Raw genomic sequence first — 18,262 nt, forward strand, 5'->3', positions numbered from 1 at the left:
CCAAACCCCTAGAAGCCCATAAACCTAAGCCTTTCTTGGTTGACAAGATAGAGGAAGTTCCCTCTGTTGAAATCACCCATGAAGGTCTTTTAATTCAACTTCAAGATTTTGCAGAAAGAGCCATCATTTGTAGATTCAACGGACTTTGGCCGCGATCTCAGGATCTCTATGCATGGATTCATGCAAACTGGACTCAGCACTGTAAGATCAGTTTCTGTTCAAAAGGATACTTCATTGTTCTATTTCATGACAGTAAGCATTATGAGAAGGCTTTAGAAGAAGGCCCTTGGTTCATGGGAACTGCAGGGCTCTTCTTGACTCCTTGGTTCCCAGATTTTGATCCAGTAACCGCTGTCATTACCAGGACACCTGTATGGATCAAGCTTCCAAACTTACCTGCCCACCTATGGCATACTGCAGTCTATAAAGCCATAGGCAACACCTTGGGCAGTTTCTTAATGGCAGATTACTGGCGGGAAAACAAAGGACTCTACACTTATGCTAGATTTTGTGCGGAGTTAGATTTGAGCAAAGGACTTCCAGATCAAATCAATCTCAAGATAAACGACTTTGTCTGGACCCAGACACTGGATTACGAAAATACTGCTTTCCGTTGCCGCCATTGCCACCAATCAGGGCATCTGCAGAACTCCTGCCCATCTCTCCCAGCAAAAAAGAATAAGGATAACTTCTCCAAACCCAAGTCCAAACGTTGGGCTCCTTGCTCTCCACCACCAGTTGTGGATTCTGATTCCTCTAGCTCTGAAGATGAAGGCAGCAATGCAGAAGTGGATCATGTCCCTCATTCCATGATCCCTTCCTCCGATGGTCCGACGCATTCCTCCGATCCAGCCATCACCCAGAAACGTGTCCATCTGACCTCCTCCTCTGACTCAGAAAAGGAGGGCCCCCCTATGGAGATTCCCAATCTTCAAGTTGTTATGGCTCATTCACCCCATGATGGTTGGGTCGAAGTCAAAAAAAGGAAAGGGAAAAAGCTTCGTGTTGAGGCTTCTACCCATTCTGGGTAGATTTCAGTCTTTTTGCTTCCAGCCATATGTTGTAGCTTCTTGCTTGTTTCACTCCTTCTCCGGAACCGAGGTTGATAGTCCTATCATTTCTGGTTGCCGATTTTTTGTCTCTCTTGCTTGTATCATCTTGTACCATATTTTTAATCAATAGATTTAGTCCAATTCAGAAAAAAAATAAAATAAATAAATAAATAAATAAATTAAAAATTAAAAAAAATAATTAAAATAATAATAATAATAATAATAATAATAATAAAAATAAAAATAAAATAAATAAATAAATAAATAAAATAAAATAAATAAAGAAATAAAGAAATAAAAAATAAAAAAATAAATTAGTTAAAATTTAGAATAAAAAACAAAATTCAATACTTAGCTTAAACCCTTGCTTCTTTCTGCAAAATTTCACCTTAGAGTTTAGCTTCCTCTACCACTTCACAATTTGGGTTTTTCAATTTAGGAATTTTAAATTTAATGGGTTTGTGTACTTACTATATATAAAGTGTTTGACATGTAAAGTAGGGGAATCACTTAGTGAATTAGATCCAAACTCTATCGGCCCTCTCCATTTTTTTAAACAGTTATATGTTTTGTGGTGTACCCTATTTAATATAACGCACTGGTTCTCCACGTGTAATACAACACACTGACATATTATAACACTATCAATTTTGTCTAGTTTGTTCATCGTTGCTCATGGTGTAATATAACGCACGGATGCGCCTCTTACAAATAACACTGTAAAATCGTTGCGGTGCATTTATTCTTAAAAATCGTACTATCGTAATATAAAATTATTTTCAAAAAATAATTTTCGATGACGATGTTGAACAATTAAATGCCCAGTGTGTTTAATTTGTATAAATGCACGGGTGTGTCGATTCAAATAAACACACCGGTTACAAGAGTTTTTTTTGGCTGAAAATTATTTGATTTATTTGTAAAATATATTTAATGGCTTCTGTATTGAATGATATAGGTTGAATATTGATAAAAAAAATCTCAAAAGGTCTCAAGTAACAAAAATATTGATCGACACAATGATAACACATAAAAAAAAAGCAGAGAAGGAAAGTTCTTTGTAATTGTTTTACAAAATTAATATATTTGAACTATATGTAAGTTTAACTAATATGTATTGGTTGGTGTGTGTCATGCAGAGCCACAAAATTAACAAGGTTGATAAGATTATTTCTAATCTAAGTGCAGAAGAGCGTAAAATCCTAATAGAAAAATTGCAGAATATTGATGAATCAAGTGAATGAAAAAATATTATTCAATATGAGTTTTTTTCATTAATAATATAATTAAGAATATTAGATAACATGGTTCAAACAATCTATTAATTCATATATGTTTAATTTTCTACAGAGAGCAACAATAACGATGGAGAAGATCAATGTCGTTCTATGAAAAAATATGTATAGAACATGTAAATGACAATGAATTGGTCCTTAGCTCATCTTCAGTGGTGCTGGAGGTTAATGAAAGGGGGGGAAGTTATAGAACTATGAGGGATCTAGTGGAATGAAAGTATAGATGTAATTTCCACTTAAAATACAAAAAACAATCAAATGATTCTAAGAACCAAATTATATCTAAACTACACGAAGCGTTTCTAGAGCAATGATTAATGAGACATGTCAGACTTGCAATAACAAAAACATACAACAACCAAAAGGAATCTTTCAAAAGGTAATATTCCTAATTATATAAAATTATTTTCTAGATTTATATGTATATATTACTACAAACCATTCATTTATTAATATCGATTTTGTTATATTTAGTTTTCATATATCATTATAATAATAATTGAACACTTTTTTTCATAAAGGTTATGAAAATCACAAATGATAAATGCACTAATATGTGAAACATGCCAATAGGAATGCCCAAAATAGTCTATAAAGAGATGGTCAAAGAAATGGACATAATTGCATCATAGACGGAGCCATCTCAACAACAATGTGCTTCAAATGTATGTAATCCTAATTGACTTTGTACGCATAAAAATAATAATTTAGCATTAAATAATAATTTTCAAGTATTTTCTTGTAGAAAAAAAAGAAGATGAAACTCATTCAACACATAAAACAAGACAACAAGGAAGAAAAGTGTTGATTTCAAAGTTTGTGAGTAATTTTTAATATTTCCTTATAACAACTCAAGGTTTTTCTTTTGTATATTTTAAGTTGTTTTACAAAAACCATCCTTAGCTGTCTTGAAATAGGTCCTAACATACAAACAAGAGTGATTGGAATAATTGATTGACATTGGGTTAAATAAGGGTTGTGAGTGTTGGCGTATCAAAAATTAATTGTGGAGTTTGTAAGTATCTATGTTGTTTTACTTCTCTGAGTTTATAATTAATAGAATAGAAAAATATTTTATTTTAAATCTATGATTTATAATAGGGTTTAAAACATGCAAAAAATAAAGTATGGAACTACACTAGCACAAGACTTGTTGCAACAAGGCACGAGACTTGGTTTTGAAAACATGTGCATAGTTTATGAGTCACTTCTTGCTATGGTACATTGCTATTTGATTTACGTTGATGTATATTATTTATTTCAAAATTCATTATTCTCACCAATGTAGATACACAAATTACACTTTATTTTTATGTTTGTAGATGGAACAAGATCAAGAAGATGAAAAAAATCAATGCAATCAACAAGACATTCCTCCAAATAACCCAAGTCATGGAAGTAGCTCAAGCACTGACAATAGTTTCATCGAAAAATGACGATCTATTTGGATAATAATGCAACCTATTGTATTTTTTGAAATATATGTCTGTTAAAATCAGACATTTTATTTAATGTAATTGACATAGTGCCCCAATTGAAAGATACAGGGTTACCAATAACAATCCCATTTTGTATGAAAAAGAGCCTCTTATTGGTATATAATAAAATACATTTTAATTAATTCTATTGTGTTATCTAATGTTGTTGTGAAATGTTACACCATTGATTAAATAGTGTAATGAAGAGATGCGAAATCTGATAATACAACAAATTAATCCAAACATCATATACAAATGCACTAATCAAATTTTTATTTATATGAATATTGTTGTAAGATATATGTTGATTTTTCGATGAATAACAGATTTAAAAAATTACAATAGTTGCACTGTCACAAGGTGATGTTTCTAAAAAAGACAAAACGTTATTCAGAAAATCAGTGTGTATATAACATAATAATGCACTGGTATGTTATATTATATAAAAGCATTGTGACGACATTTTTTTGCATGACTGACGCATTTTTCGAAAACAAATGCTCCGGTATGTTTAGCTCTTAAAGGATCAAAATTGTTTGAGATTAATGCCCTGACGCATTGTAATTCTTAACACACGAGTGCTTTCAGAGAACTAACACCGTGGCCCTACAAAATATTATTCTAGCCTAGTGCATTTTGAAAATTATCAACACTGTTCCATTTGTATAATGAATGATTGTACAAATGATATGCATCAGAGATGCAAGTTAAAAAAAAGCACATTGGTACAACAATTACTTTTTGTGTACCTCAGTGTCATTCCTTACAAGAAAACCCCATGGATTTTTATCTATTAGCACCGGTGTTATATATACTATGCACCGATATTCTTTGCATTAAACTCATGGGTTCTTTTAGTTATGTATGTCACCTGACGCATTTATCTATGTAGCATACTAGTTCTACTTGTTCCATTAAGCACACCACAAAAAAAAAACATCCGCTAAAACCTCTGACCACCCAGATTGTTTCAGTTGTGATGAAGTTCTATTAAAACCTTAGCTAAAACATCTGCTATCACAAACGAATTTTTTAGCAGATGTTATTTTGAATTTTTTTACCAATTTTATAACACTAAAAACCTCCATTATAACCTCCTCTATAATTTATTTTTCTTGTAATTCTTGTTCTCATGATGATATAATATGGATTTTCGATCATATAGATATGGAACCCTAACATAATCCCACAAATATCAAGTGGTACAACATCAAGATCTATCGCATCTATAAAATTTGCAGTGATGGAAAATTTGAGTTTACATTTTCTTGTCACTTGCAATTTGGCATAATCACATACCCAACCCAAAGGGTAAGGTCTTGTATGAGGTGTAGTTTCTAAATTAAGTTTCTTGACAAAATCTTCAGAGATACAATTGACTTGAGATCCACTGTCAAATAGTGTGTCAACCTTTGTATGTTTTGTAATGACCCTGATATGAACAAGCTCACTTCTTTCTTTATCATTTTGAGATTCAACAATATTTCTAGAAGAAATATTACTTATGTTAGAAGAAATACCTTTCATTCCCATGGTTGTGATTTTAGTTTCATCACTGGAATCATATCTTAGATCTTATTGAGTTGTAGAAATAGTCTTTTGTTTACCCTTGTTATTGAACTTCTTTGGTCTCATTTCTGGATGTAATCTCCAACAATGATCTTCATCATGGGCACATTTTGAACAATGTTTGCAGGTAAGTTTCTCTCCCTCTTTCTTAACTATAGAATTCTTCTTTCCTTTTCCTTTATCTTACCTGTTATAGACATTTTTGTGCCTTACAGCTCTGAGCATGAAATGTCCATAAACCAAGGGATCCAAAGTCCCTAAAAGTGTTGTTCCTACCCCTAAAGGAACAAGGCCAGCAAACCACAGCTTCTCACAGAAGTTCTCCACCAGAAACTACTCAGAAACAATCAAATCAGGATCATTTCAGTGGCTCCACTAGCCACCTGCGTTGCAAAGCACCCCAGTACACTAGCTAGGTGCGTTTCAACGCACCCAAATGCACTACCAGGGTGCGCTAAGCGGGAAATGATAAATGGCAGTGCCATTCCGCGAGGTGTAAAGACAATGGAAGCTTCCAGAATCTTCCTCCATGACACTTGCCTCACTGAGTTTGACCAATGATGAGTAAGAGGCTCTCAGCCTCCAAGTGGAAGCAAGAACTGACAGAGAGAGAGGACACTAGTCAGATGACAAGCTGACTCATCCGCTCTCCAAACATCTATATATGGATCCCTTATCCTAGAGATCCGGGGGCTAGAATTTTGTACATTGCAGAGAATTGTTGTTGGTTTGAGATTAGTGCATTGGGTGCTTTATGCTTTGAAGGAGGTGAAGAAGGGATTCCTTTGCTGGGAGGTTGATGCTGGATTGGAACTCACTTGGTTGTATCTCCTCCTGAACCTTGTTATTTCATCAATAAAACTATTTGAGTTTCTCCTACATGCTTATGTGTCTTTGATGTATGATTGCATTAGTATGTTTAGATTATTTCTAATCCTAAGCTAGTTATGAATATGAATCCATGTCTTTGTGTAGTTTTCCCCTTTTGTGATCTTGCAGGAACTTGGTGAAGCTGAGCGAGCGAGAAAGCAAGTAGCTGGGAGCTATCAATGAGAAGAGAAACCAAATCAAAGGACTAGCGAAAGACACCAGTTAGTCCATCTCATCTCTCTTCATTCTTAATTCATAAAGAAGAATACAAGAATAGTTGTTTCTGTTTGTTGCTAAGGCACTATCACACCTTAGGTGGATAGGGTTGTCCTGCATAGGCACTTTTCCCCACAACAAATTGGCGACTCCACTGGGGAAGATCTGTCTAATCGGTTTATTTGTGCTTCTATTACTGTTTGTTTCATAGACTTAAGAGCAGCAATCGAACTGCATCTGCCATTTTCAGATGCAAAGTAGACAACTGCTGCTTTGATCCAATCACTGGATTTGTCTATGATTTGAACAATGGATTCACAAATGATCTGATAACCCTTTGTGATAGCTCTTAGCCCTCTTTCAAATCATCCCTTTGATTGTACCTTTCTTGTTGCTTTTATTTGGCCTAAAACCGTAGATTAAACTGCAAACCGTGACCCAGAATCCGGAGAGAACTCTCGTTTCTACTCCAGCGCAGGCTCTGTGAAGAGACTCTGCATTTCAACGCAGGTCCCAAGAGGGCCACCTGCGCTGCAATTCATTTTCTCTGTGAAACAGGTGCGTTGGTCAGCCTTTGCCCTGTGCAGCTGAGATTCTTTGCTCTGTTTTGCCCAGTTTTGATCTCTGATTTTTGCAGCCTGTGACCAGTATAGGTACCTATCTGAAAACCCCTTTTCTCTGCCTTAATTCCGCCTCCTTGTACAAAAATATTGTAGGTGTTTTTATGTGTTTGTGGCATCATTTACAGTTTTCCATTGAAAAGTGAAATAGTCATACTGTCGTCCTTTGATTTAGATCTGTCATAACTGTCGATTTTGATCTTAGGAGAAAGTTATTTGCTGTTGACAGTTGATTATACATTTAATTTTGCTTTTGGTTTGAATTTGTCTCTTTCTAGTGTCAAAAAAAGTATTATTTCGAAAATCGTAAAGTGTCATAATCTCTTCTACCTTTTGTTTTCGAAAAGTAAGCTTGTTTGTATTTGTCATTTGAAAGCGAATTCAAAGTTGTACAAAAAACTTTCTTTTTAGGCATCAATATTAAGTAAGTAAAAAACAAACACATGCATTTGTGCATTTTCATATTGATAGTTTGTATGGCTTGATTTAGGAAAAGTGCATTTACAGTGTGCTCTTTGCTCTTTGAGAAAAGATTGTGTCTTTCTTTTCCCCTTGTAGCTAGGATTTTCATTGTTGAAAAAGAGATAAAGATTTGCTTATCATCTTTTAGATTGCATTTAGGAATTACATTTACATCTCGTGGTGAACCTCAAAAGGCAAACTTCTAAGAAAGATCAACTTAAAATAAACTAAATGAACCTAACAACGCTTTGTAACTTAACACACAACATAGAGGTCTAGGCTAGAGACGTGTTCCGGCGTCGTAAAACCTGGTATCTGTTGGCGTCACTGATGGTTGGGTGATTCCTCCTGAGAGACCAAAAGTGCCAGTACGGATTGTGCTCCCACGTATCGTCGAGTATATATTGGGAGACCCCTATAGGCTTAAAACCTTTCATCCATAGGAAGCCGTGTCGGCCACCCTACTGATCGCAATGCACCGAACACAGCATTCGGGAAGATTGACTGTCGTACCGTAAAACGTATTCTGCAGTTTTGTGATTGGTTTGGCACACCCTCTACCTAGATCTCTAGAGCAGTTCCTTTTGGCCTTTTTCAAACTCTATAACGGAAAAAGTCCATCCGAGCATTTGTCACTTCGGGCTCATTAAAACATCGAAGGCGACTAGAGTCATCTTTTGTTTTTTCTCGACTCTTTAAAACTAAAAAAACAAGTTGTGTCTAAAGCGTCGTAAAATTTATTTTAAACGGAATATTCATCACCCTTATTCCTGCATTGATCTTTCAGTTGAGAAAATGGAGCCTTCCAACCAAGGAATTCCCCTTGGTATAAATCCTAGTCCCTTCTCCTCTTGGGGAGATGTTGGAGCGCCCCATATGGCCACATTGTCGCTTCCAGGACTGACAATCGGCTTGCGTGTCTGGCTCTTCTCAACCAATGTCGTTCAGAACACCACTATTCCTGAACAATCAAATCAGCAGTTAGACCAGTCCAGAGTTACCCACCAACCTTCTACTTCCTCTAATTCTTCCTCTCCTCCTTCCTCTTCGCTTGATGGAGCTGGCAAAGCCAAAAGCCAAGTTCCTAAGGAGAAGAAGGAAAAGAAGAAGAAAGAGAAGAAGAAGAAGGAGCCAAAGGCGAATGGGGGCAAACGAGTAGCGTCTAACAAAAATCCACACACTGCACTGACCAGGCCAAAATCGCCATGTGTCATATGCAAGGGAGACCAGTTTCACAGAGATTGTCCTTGCATCCCTCGGATACTAAGCGACTGGTCTCCCCGCTTGCACAATCCGGTGGCGTCAACCTCTGATAGCCATGTTGACAGCACACCATCAACTAGTGAAAGTGAAGCCACAGGACAAAAAGGGAAAGCTAGATTTCCCTGTAAACTGTGTGAAGGCGACCATGCCGTCCACCGTTGTCCCTTCTTAGATGAGGCTAAAAGAGTTTTGGAAGATCGCCCGGTTTCACCATTGCGACTTCCTCCTGGATATCAAAAACTCATGCCAGTCCTTCACCAGTTGAAAACCCGACTGGCCTGCTCAGGTGGTCAGCCGAAGCATCTATCATTGAAGATAAACCATCTGAATCCATACCAGACGAAAGTCAAAAGGTCGAGGCGGCAGTTGACCCGGTCTTGCCTTCAGAGGTTCTATCTTCGAATGATACCGTCACTGAAGAGAACAAGGATGACACCATCCCAATCCTCTTCATCAACACAGACTCCAACGAACAAGGGGGCAATTTACCCATTCCTTTACCGCAGGAAGGAAGTTTGTCAGAGTCGTACCCGGCCGTCTACTCCATCCCGCCTCCAAGCAACCTAGTTGTCTCCTTCGACTGGAATCAACTAGGCAGACCCCGTTTACCAGCAAGCATACCATTCAGAATTATCGTCCAAATAGATAGAATGGTCATGGCTGGTACCATCATAGATGAGGGGGCTTCTGTGAGTATCCTTTCCTCTACTGCTTGGAAAGCGCTTGGTTCGCCATCACTTTTTCCTGAGATGAGAAATCTGACAGGCTTTGATAAATGAACCAGTCGACCTTTAGGGATTCTTCCCAATGTGCCCATAACATTGAAAAGGAAGACCGTTCAAATGATCGTGATGGTCGTTCAAGGACCCTTGGATTATAACCTACTCCTTGGATGAGACTATATTTATTGCATGGGAGCCATCGTCTCCTCACTCTTTAGAGTAATGTGTTTTCCGCACGAAGGAAGAGTGGTCAAGCTCATGGACCAGCTTTCATCTCCTGGATAACGCATAGCAAATAGTCATATACCATCCTTAAATGGTCTCTTCACGCAAGAAGTGTCTCAACCTACGGTCCGTCCTCCCGATGAGCGCGAGTAATTCGGAGGGATATGACTGGAACCTAGGGGGCATGCATCCTGGTCTGCTTCGGCAGGAAAACTTCGGGTATAGGGTAGGTTTTCGCGGGAGAATATGACTAGTATGTACCCCGTCCGTCTTGGAAGAGGGGTTATTCTAGAAAAAGATTCTCTTGTCAAAGTTACGTGAATCGGCGGGCGTCGTCATTCACATTTGTTTATTTCGGTAGACATCACCGAGGAAATGTTTTGTTTGCTGCGCAAATGAAACAATCTTTGGTAACCTGAAAGAGGTAGGCCTCTCTCGGTAAAACAAATGTTTTGGCGGATTTGAAGTAGAGGTAACCTTGAAATCGTATTTTATACCTAGGGGCATGCAAACCTTTTGGAGTGCAAGCAAGGGGCGTCTATTTATTTTTTAAATTTTTAGGTCCTCCCTTTAAACCTGTAGGCTAACCCTTTAAACTCGTAGGATTAGTCGTTTCCGAGCTTGCATAAAGAAAGGATGCGGGGCAAAGATTTGTAAGGTGTAAGCTCCACAAAAAATAGCATCTTCAGTGAGACTTTCTTATCATATGACTGGATAATCGAGCAGTTTTAGCACATAGTTCATGCTCGTTAAAAAATAAACATAAGACCGAGAAAATGTTTCCACCAGCGTTTAAGCTCGTTAAAAAATGAACTATCCTCTGGTAAATAACCACCGTGAATGCACCATTATCAACCATTAAAGCCTTGGTCGTGTTTGCACCGTCACCTCCACTTTTCATTTGGCCGATCATTCACCTCCATTTGATTGTTTACCCATTTTGAGGAACAGCTGCGAAGAGTGATTTCACTAGCCATCCTTTTGACACTGTCGTGATTGGAAAATTCCAAATCTTACCTGGAATCAGCTGCTACCCCATTTTATCACTCGTTCCTCAAAAGACGAGTCTTCTTTAAGCTCTTTTCATCTGACTCGTAAAATATGAAAAGATTGTCGAGTTTTGGCCTTCCAGCTCGTTAAAACGACCGGAAGAGCTATCCCTCCTCTAGATTTTAATCTTTTTGGACCTGAGGGATTATTGCACAAAAAGATCGAGCGCTTGTTTTGTTCAGCTTGTTAAAACTATCGAAAATTCATCCCTTCTGTATTGTTTTATACTTTTTCGGACTTAAGGGATTAGATGACGAAAAAGGACTTCTGGAGTTAACTTTATGTACCTTTTCAGACTCTCTAAAAATGAAAAGGACAGAGTTATCCTTGTCGTTAGACTCGTTAAAAACATTAAATAGCGACAAACTTGTCTTTACACGAGAACGAGTTTCACTATCGCTAGGCTCGTTAAAACATAGCGATGGGTTTGCCCGAAGGGAAAATTATAGAACAAGCATATGTTATCCTCCTCAAGCTTGACAAAAATAAAGAGGTACTGGTCAACAATGACTGGGGAAAAATTGGGAAAAACTCAAAGAAACTTTATTGGTAGCAAGTCGCTCTTGAACATGACACTTCTCCTCCGTACCACAATCGGGTTGGGTTGTTTCATTCACCGGTCACATCACCATGGTCTCGCCATACCATCCACATTTGGGGTAAATGCTACCAATCCATCACATAAGTGTCGCCACATGTTCAAGAGAAGTCATTCAGAGAAGTCACCTGTGTCCCATCCACTACCATACATTATACTCTTTCATGACCGCCACCCTGAACCATATATCATCAGATCGTTTTCACCTCCATCAAAATCATTTGCTCCGTTCCGTGTCATTGATGTGGGATTCATTAAGGCCCTCCTTTGATGGATCACTTCTTGTCGACATCAGCTCATTATCCAAGAAGTTGATCTAGGAACAACCCCTTCAGTACTTTGAAGCTTGCATGCCTCAATGGCAAGTTTCTCACTTCCGGCGACAGGTATACATCAATGACCTTCGACCGAAAGATTTTGCGTGGTGTTCGACGCCAAGTCCTCTATTCACACCACGTGAATTGTACTGCAGTACCTTGAGGGTCATCATCATTATCGGTGATTCCTCTCGCGCTTGTTAACAGTTTACATCATTGATTGTTAATCAAGCAAGGTCTTTCCATGTTCGACTTCAAAACATTTCTCACATGGATCGACTTGTACTTAGAGTGAAGATCGGACGAGATTGAAGACCCCGGATCTAGTTTCATCCATCCGGGCTGCGATATATATTCAAGAAAATAAAGACATTGAAATGTACAGCCTTGCAGCACAAATAATCATCCTACCAAAAGGATGATGGCTCTATCAAAATCATCAGTCTACCATTAGACTATTGTCTATCTTATGCACATGAAAATGAATTTATAAAGCTGAGCATGGGAATGCCTGCCTCAGCTAGATCATGAAAACAGTATGAAAATAATGTATTGTATTGTATCTGATTACAGATCTCCTCCCAGCATTGAAAGAACTTCGGATCCTCCTAATAAAGCATTTCACCCGATAAACGGCCTCATACTTTAGGGGGCAACTGTTATAGACATTTTTGTGCCTTACAGCTCTGAGCATGAAATGTCCATAAACCAAGGGATCCAAAGTCCCTAAAAGTGTTGTTCCTGCCCCTAAAGGAACAAGGCCAGCAAACCACAGCTTCTCACAGAAGTTCTCCACCAGAAATTGCTCAGAAACAGTCAAATCGGGATCATTTCAGTGGCTCCACTAGCCACCTACACTGCAAAGCACCCCAGTACACTAGCTAGGTGCGTTGCAATGCACCCAAATGCACTACCAGGGTGCGCTGAGAAGGAAATGACAAATGGCAGTGCCATTCCGCGAGGTGTAAAGACAATGGAAGCTTCCAGAATCTTCCTCCATGACACTTGCCTCACTGAGCTCGACCAATGATGAGTAAGAGGCTCTCAGCCTCCAACTGGAAGCAAGAATTGACAGAGAGAGAGGACACTAGTCAGATGACAAGCTGACTCATCCTCTCTCCAAACATCTATATATGGATCCCTCATCCCAGAGATCCGGAGGCTGGAATTTTGTACATTGCAGAGAATTGTTGTTGGTTTGAGATTAGTGCATTGGGTGCTTTATGCTTTGAAGGAGGTGAAGAAGGGATTCCTTTGCTGGGAGGTTGATGCTGGATTGGAACTCACTTGGTTGTATCTCCTCCTGAACCTTGTTATTTCATCAATAAAACTATTTGAGTTTCTCCTACATTCTTATGTGTCTTTGATGTATGATTGCATTAGTATGTTTAGCTTATTTCTAATCCTAAGCTAGTTATGAATATGAATCCATGTCTTTGTGTAGTTTTCCCCTTTTGTGATCTTGCAAGAACTTGGTGAAGCTGGGTGAGCGAGAAAGCAAGTAGCTGGGAGCTATCAAAGAGAAGAGAAACCGGATCAAAGGACTAGCGAAAGACACCAGTTAGTCCATCTCATCTCTCTTCATTCTTAATTCATAAAGACGAATACAAGAATAGTTGTTTCTGTTTGTTGCTAAGGCACTATCACACCTTAGGTGGATAGGGTTGTCCTGCATAGGCACTTTTCCCCACAACATTACCCCTTTCCTTTGTCTCCAGATTTCAAGGGCTTCTTGTTGGACTCTTGATGAACATTCTTGCCTCTTGATTCTAAATGAGTAGCCTAAAGACATACTTCATCTCAATTGGTGGGATTAAACATAAGTATGGCATGTCTAAAATAATTAGGCAATCCACCTATATATTTAAGGAGAGTGTCTTGTGAGGTCAAATCAACACCCAAGATTAATGATCTTTTTCTAAATTCTTGTGTGTAACTTTGGACACTTTGACATTTAGCTTGTTTAAAATTTTTCCAATCCTTTATTTCTTTTTTCATATAAGCTAATAGATAAAATTTCCTCCTTAATGTAGCTATAAAATCATTCCAAGAAGATATAATTTTACCACTTTTATTCGAATATTCTTATGTTTTGGCCTCCCACCAGATAAGAGTTTCACCTCCCATAGAAGAAAGTTGTATCTTTGTGAATATACTTCAATTTGATGAACCCAATTATCCAAATTTTCAACATTTACTTCTCCATTATACATTGGCAATTCAAACTTGACATCAAGCTTAAGCAAATGAGACTTAGCATGTCCTCTTGGAGATGTTGGAGGATTTGGTCTATGTTAAGAAGGAGATGAAGATGAAGGTGAACTAGTAGGAGGAGGTGGAGGCTTTACCCCATTACCACCATCACCTTTTGGTTGATTATAACTTTCTCTTTGCAACCGTGTTGTTCTTTCATTATACAACACTTTCACCATCTCAGTCATATCAAAGAAAGATTTTATGAAAGCTCTCTCATACTCAGACATCAATTCTTGTCCTTGTCCTTCTTCATGTGCCATGACTTGTGGAGAATTTGGTCTTCTTGAGCCAACATGAGGGTTAGGTTCTTCAAGTGCTCCTTCTCCTCTTCTCAATCTGCACCTTCTAAGCATTTAAAAACCTTCCAAATTTGGTCAAATATTCACAAAGAAAAAACCATGATCTGATACCAAACGAATCTAAAAATTAAAGTGAAGGTTTCATTAAACAATTCTCAAGCTAGTTTATGTCATTTATGCAATGAACCATGGTTGCAAAAGTACACAAACTTAAGTTAATTTTTAGATTTTTTAACAGATAAAAGAGGACAAAAATGCAACATCAAACACAAGCAAATTGATAACAGAGTTCACCCATCTTGGGCCATGTCTCCGGGTCCATCTTTCAGTGTTGACCGCTTTATTATATGCTCAAATTCTCAAGGTATCAACATATAAGCTTCAATATGCAAAAATACCACTGCCATTGGGTCCAGAATGCTCAAAAACCCCCATCTATGCTCTTCTTGAGGTAAAAAAGGCTTAAAAATGAGCAAGATACCCCTATTTTTCCAAAACCCATCTGTAACTGCCACATATTGTCTCTTGACTCTTCCAATTTTCCAACAAAATAGCCTATGGCCTATTGTTGGGTGCATTCAGTTGCGAACTCGGTGGTCTCGGGTTCAATCTGGCAAAGTTATCATTTTCTATGTTGCTCCTATTATATATAATATTTTTTGTTGTTAATGGGTTGTAGCCCTACCCTTCTCCTCCGCTCCTAGTTCCCTATCGCCACATGGGCATGAACGGCATGCCACACGCCTCACCACAAAACCTACCATCATTTTTTTTGTTACCCTATATAATCGTGGGTCATTGGCTCATCCTTCACGCTTCCTCCTTTGTTTGTGCCCTGGTCTCATGTGTGCCATATTAATGCCAAACCATAACTAGTTACACCTTAAATATAATCTGTCGACCATGATATAACAAGAAGTACCCATGGTCCACTAGTTGGGAGATAGACTTGTGAGTTAGAGGTCGATGGTTTGAGCCATTTGAAGGTTAATCCAGTCCATAATAAATTTCTGACTCAAAAAATTAGACCACTTGGTGGCATCCCATAGGGCACCATAGCGCCCTAGATTGTCCCACGTGGTGGCCTCTGGTTCGTCCACCAAATGACCATACCACCCAATCAAAAAATGATACATCACTGCACTGTACAACACAGTCAGATGCTGACATCAACACCACGATAGCATACATACTGTCACGTGCCATCTGTACCTGCATAGTTAACACTACACTTTGTCTTTTTTTTACTTGGCCAAAACTTCAGGATGTGATAACTTGCTCATGCAGTGTTATATTGGGGTGATTCAAGCGTCATTTGATTCAAAATAGGGGGTTATATGATTGGGCTCTAGTTTTGGGATATTTTGAGCACTTTCATTTTTGAGCATATTTTTTATCCCCTAGATCAGGGGGTAACCCTGGTAATTCTTTGTAGAAATCATACTCAAATTATGAAAAAACTGGGTGTTGATTAAGGGAGGGTCCCATTCTGGTCACCTACAGCCTCGACCACATATGGTTTACAACCTTGATGGAGACAATGTTGTACCTTCATTACGGAGATGGATAATAGGGACACTCCTCTCTTGATACCACAAATATCAACTAACCTACCTTTATCATCTAAATAAATCACCTTCTTTTTGAAATAGTCTACCAAAGCTTGAACAAATTCTAGCCAATCCATTCCAATGATTAAGTCATACGTCCTTAGTGTCATGACATTTGCCTTCAACTTGATTGGACACACCCTAAGGTTTACCTGACATTGGACAACACTATGTCATATTTCTTGTTTTACCCCATAAGCAATTTTGACTTTTTTAAAGTCATCGTGCTCATAGGCCACCAACCTACATATTTCTAATGCAACTAGTGAAATGAAACTATCTGTAGCACTAGAATCAATTTTTTTTTAACCTTTACACGGTTTATCATAACTAAGGTTTTTACCATGGTAGATTAGTGTTAATATTGGTGATTATTAACCACTACATAGATTTGATGGTGGTTTCCTGCTCCTCCCATCATTGTTTTTCCTTATCTATGGTTTTAATGAGTTTGAACTTAGTAAAATCATGTTGGTAATGAGGTCAACTACATCCCCAATAAGTGATATGTGGTAGACTCTAAACAGAATGTTGTGAGGATCTCTAGAATGATCTCCTTCCCTTGGGACCTCTTGACGATGCTGGACCTGCCAACATGTCAAGGGGATCTCCCTAGTAAAAAGTCCGAATTATACCTCAGACCGTTTGGTGTAGGATTCGCAGCAGTGGGTCGTCGAGCAATGCCTTGACCGAGATGTCACACAGAGGAAAGTAAAATAACTCTATTGGTAGCAAGGGTGTGATTACTACAGTGAGTCAAGGAAGGTGCATGAGAGGTTCCTAACACATGTGGGTTGAGATGAGTGCGCCGCTTCATAACTTGTAAGTGTACGCAACTCGGAAGGGAACACATGAACGAGGATGCATCACAAGGAGGAAAGTAGTTCAGTCCATCAATCCAAAGTGATGGTTAAACCAACAACACATCTACAACAAGATTCATATAATGGCATAAAAAATTGTTCATACACAACTACGTAAGTTAAACATCATACATTGCTAAAGCAGCCGAAAAAGTCGAACTACAACAAAAACATATACATGAAAACTTGTTGGCTCTTATTATATAAATAAGTGTAAGTTCCAATCATACAATACATCCGTGTAAACCTGTTAACCCCAATAGTGGAATGTTACAACCACAGCCACCTGCTCCTGCAAAGAGATGAACTAGCTCTGTGTAGTGGAGAAGCCAAGGCACATTACAATACTATCCAAGCTCTTTCCAAGATAGTCTTATCAGAAGCTTGGCTGACCAAAAGCCTATACAATAAGTTATGAGGGACTATTTATAGCAAAGGGTGGGGTGACCCTTGACATTGCCCTATGTGACCATTCAACTACCCTCATGACTCTTCACCTACTCTATGACGGTTACATCCACTATTGACACTTGAGTTACACTTGAAATGACTCAACATTACAATGCACATGTACCCATATGACAAAATGGCTTAAGAAATCCAAACTAGACATCACTCAGACTTAGACAACTATAGACGTCTAACTGCTCAACATCCTCATGATGATCAATAGTAACATATTGATGCCAATATTTGTAATCCTTGATAGCATTTGTGTGTTCTGCGGTGACATCCGTCTGAAACCTAAACCTTGCCTCCATAGCATCCGGGTACACTACTCAGGCTCCTTTTTCCAACTTATCTGAAAGCATGCGCATCATTGTCTTCAATGTGGTCGGACTAGAAACATACCTGTGCATGTTGTCTGCACTGATAGGAAAGTCTGGACTGATGGCGATGCGCATCAACTCGTCGAAGTATGAATCAAGCTCTAATTGGACCTTCTTCTTTGTCTTCACCTTGGTGAGAGTCCCAAGTGATGGGATTTCATGTGTGCACACCACAACATCCATGCTCTTGAATACTCGTGCATGGGAAGCTTGTATGATAGTGGTGGGTTGCTGGAGGTATTCATAGTTCCGGATCTGACTCCAGATACATGATTTCAGCTTGACCGCATTTGGCCTCATCTTCTTTGATAGGTGAAGTGGGGCTCCCTTGTACTTCATCATCCATGTTTGCATGGCATCAACAACAACATGTATGTTCATCAATATGCGTGCTCTCCTAGCACATCGCTGCTGCCATTCATTGAGATGGACGACTGCCTTATGCACGATACCAAACTTGGAGTGCAATGCTTTCATAATTGTGTCAAGGGACAATACTTCATCTAGTATTGCCTTCTTCAGTTCATCTCAGGCAAACATTGTCACCAAGTCTCCTCCTTGCTTGTTCACCTGTAGTTCCTTCGCAATTAGCTCATTCTCAGCTATTATAAAATGAACAATTGAGCTAGTGGCTTCAGCATACACTCTGGTTGCATCCAACAAAGAA

The sequence above is a fragment of the Pinus tabuliformis genome, chromosome Q (assembly GCF_031772625.1).
Source record: "Pinus tabuliformis cultivar Carrire ecotype Pingquan chromosome Q, CPIR1, whole genome shotgun sequence".
Taxonomy (NCBI): domain Eukaryota; kingdom Viridiplantae; phylum Streptophyta; class Pinopsida; order Pinales; family Pinaceae; genus Pinus; species Pinus tabuliformis.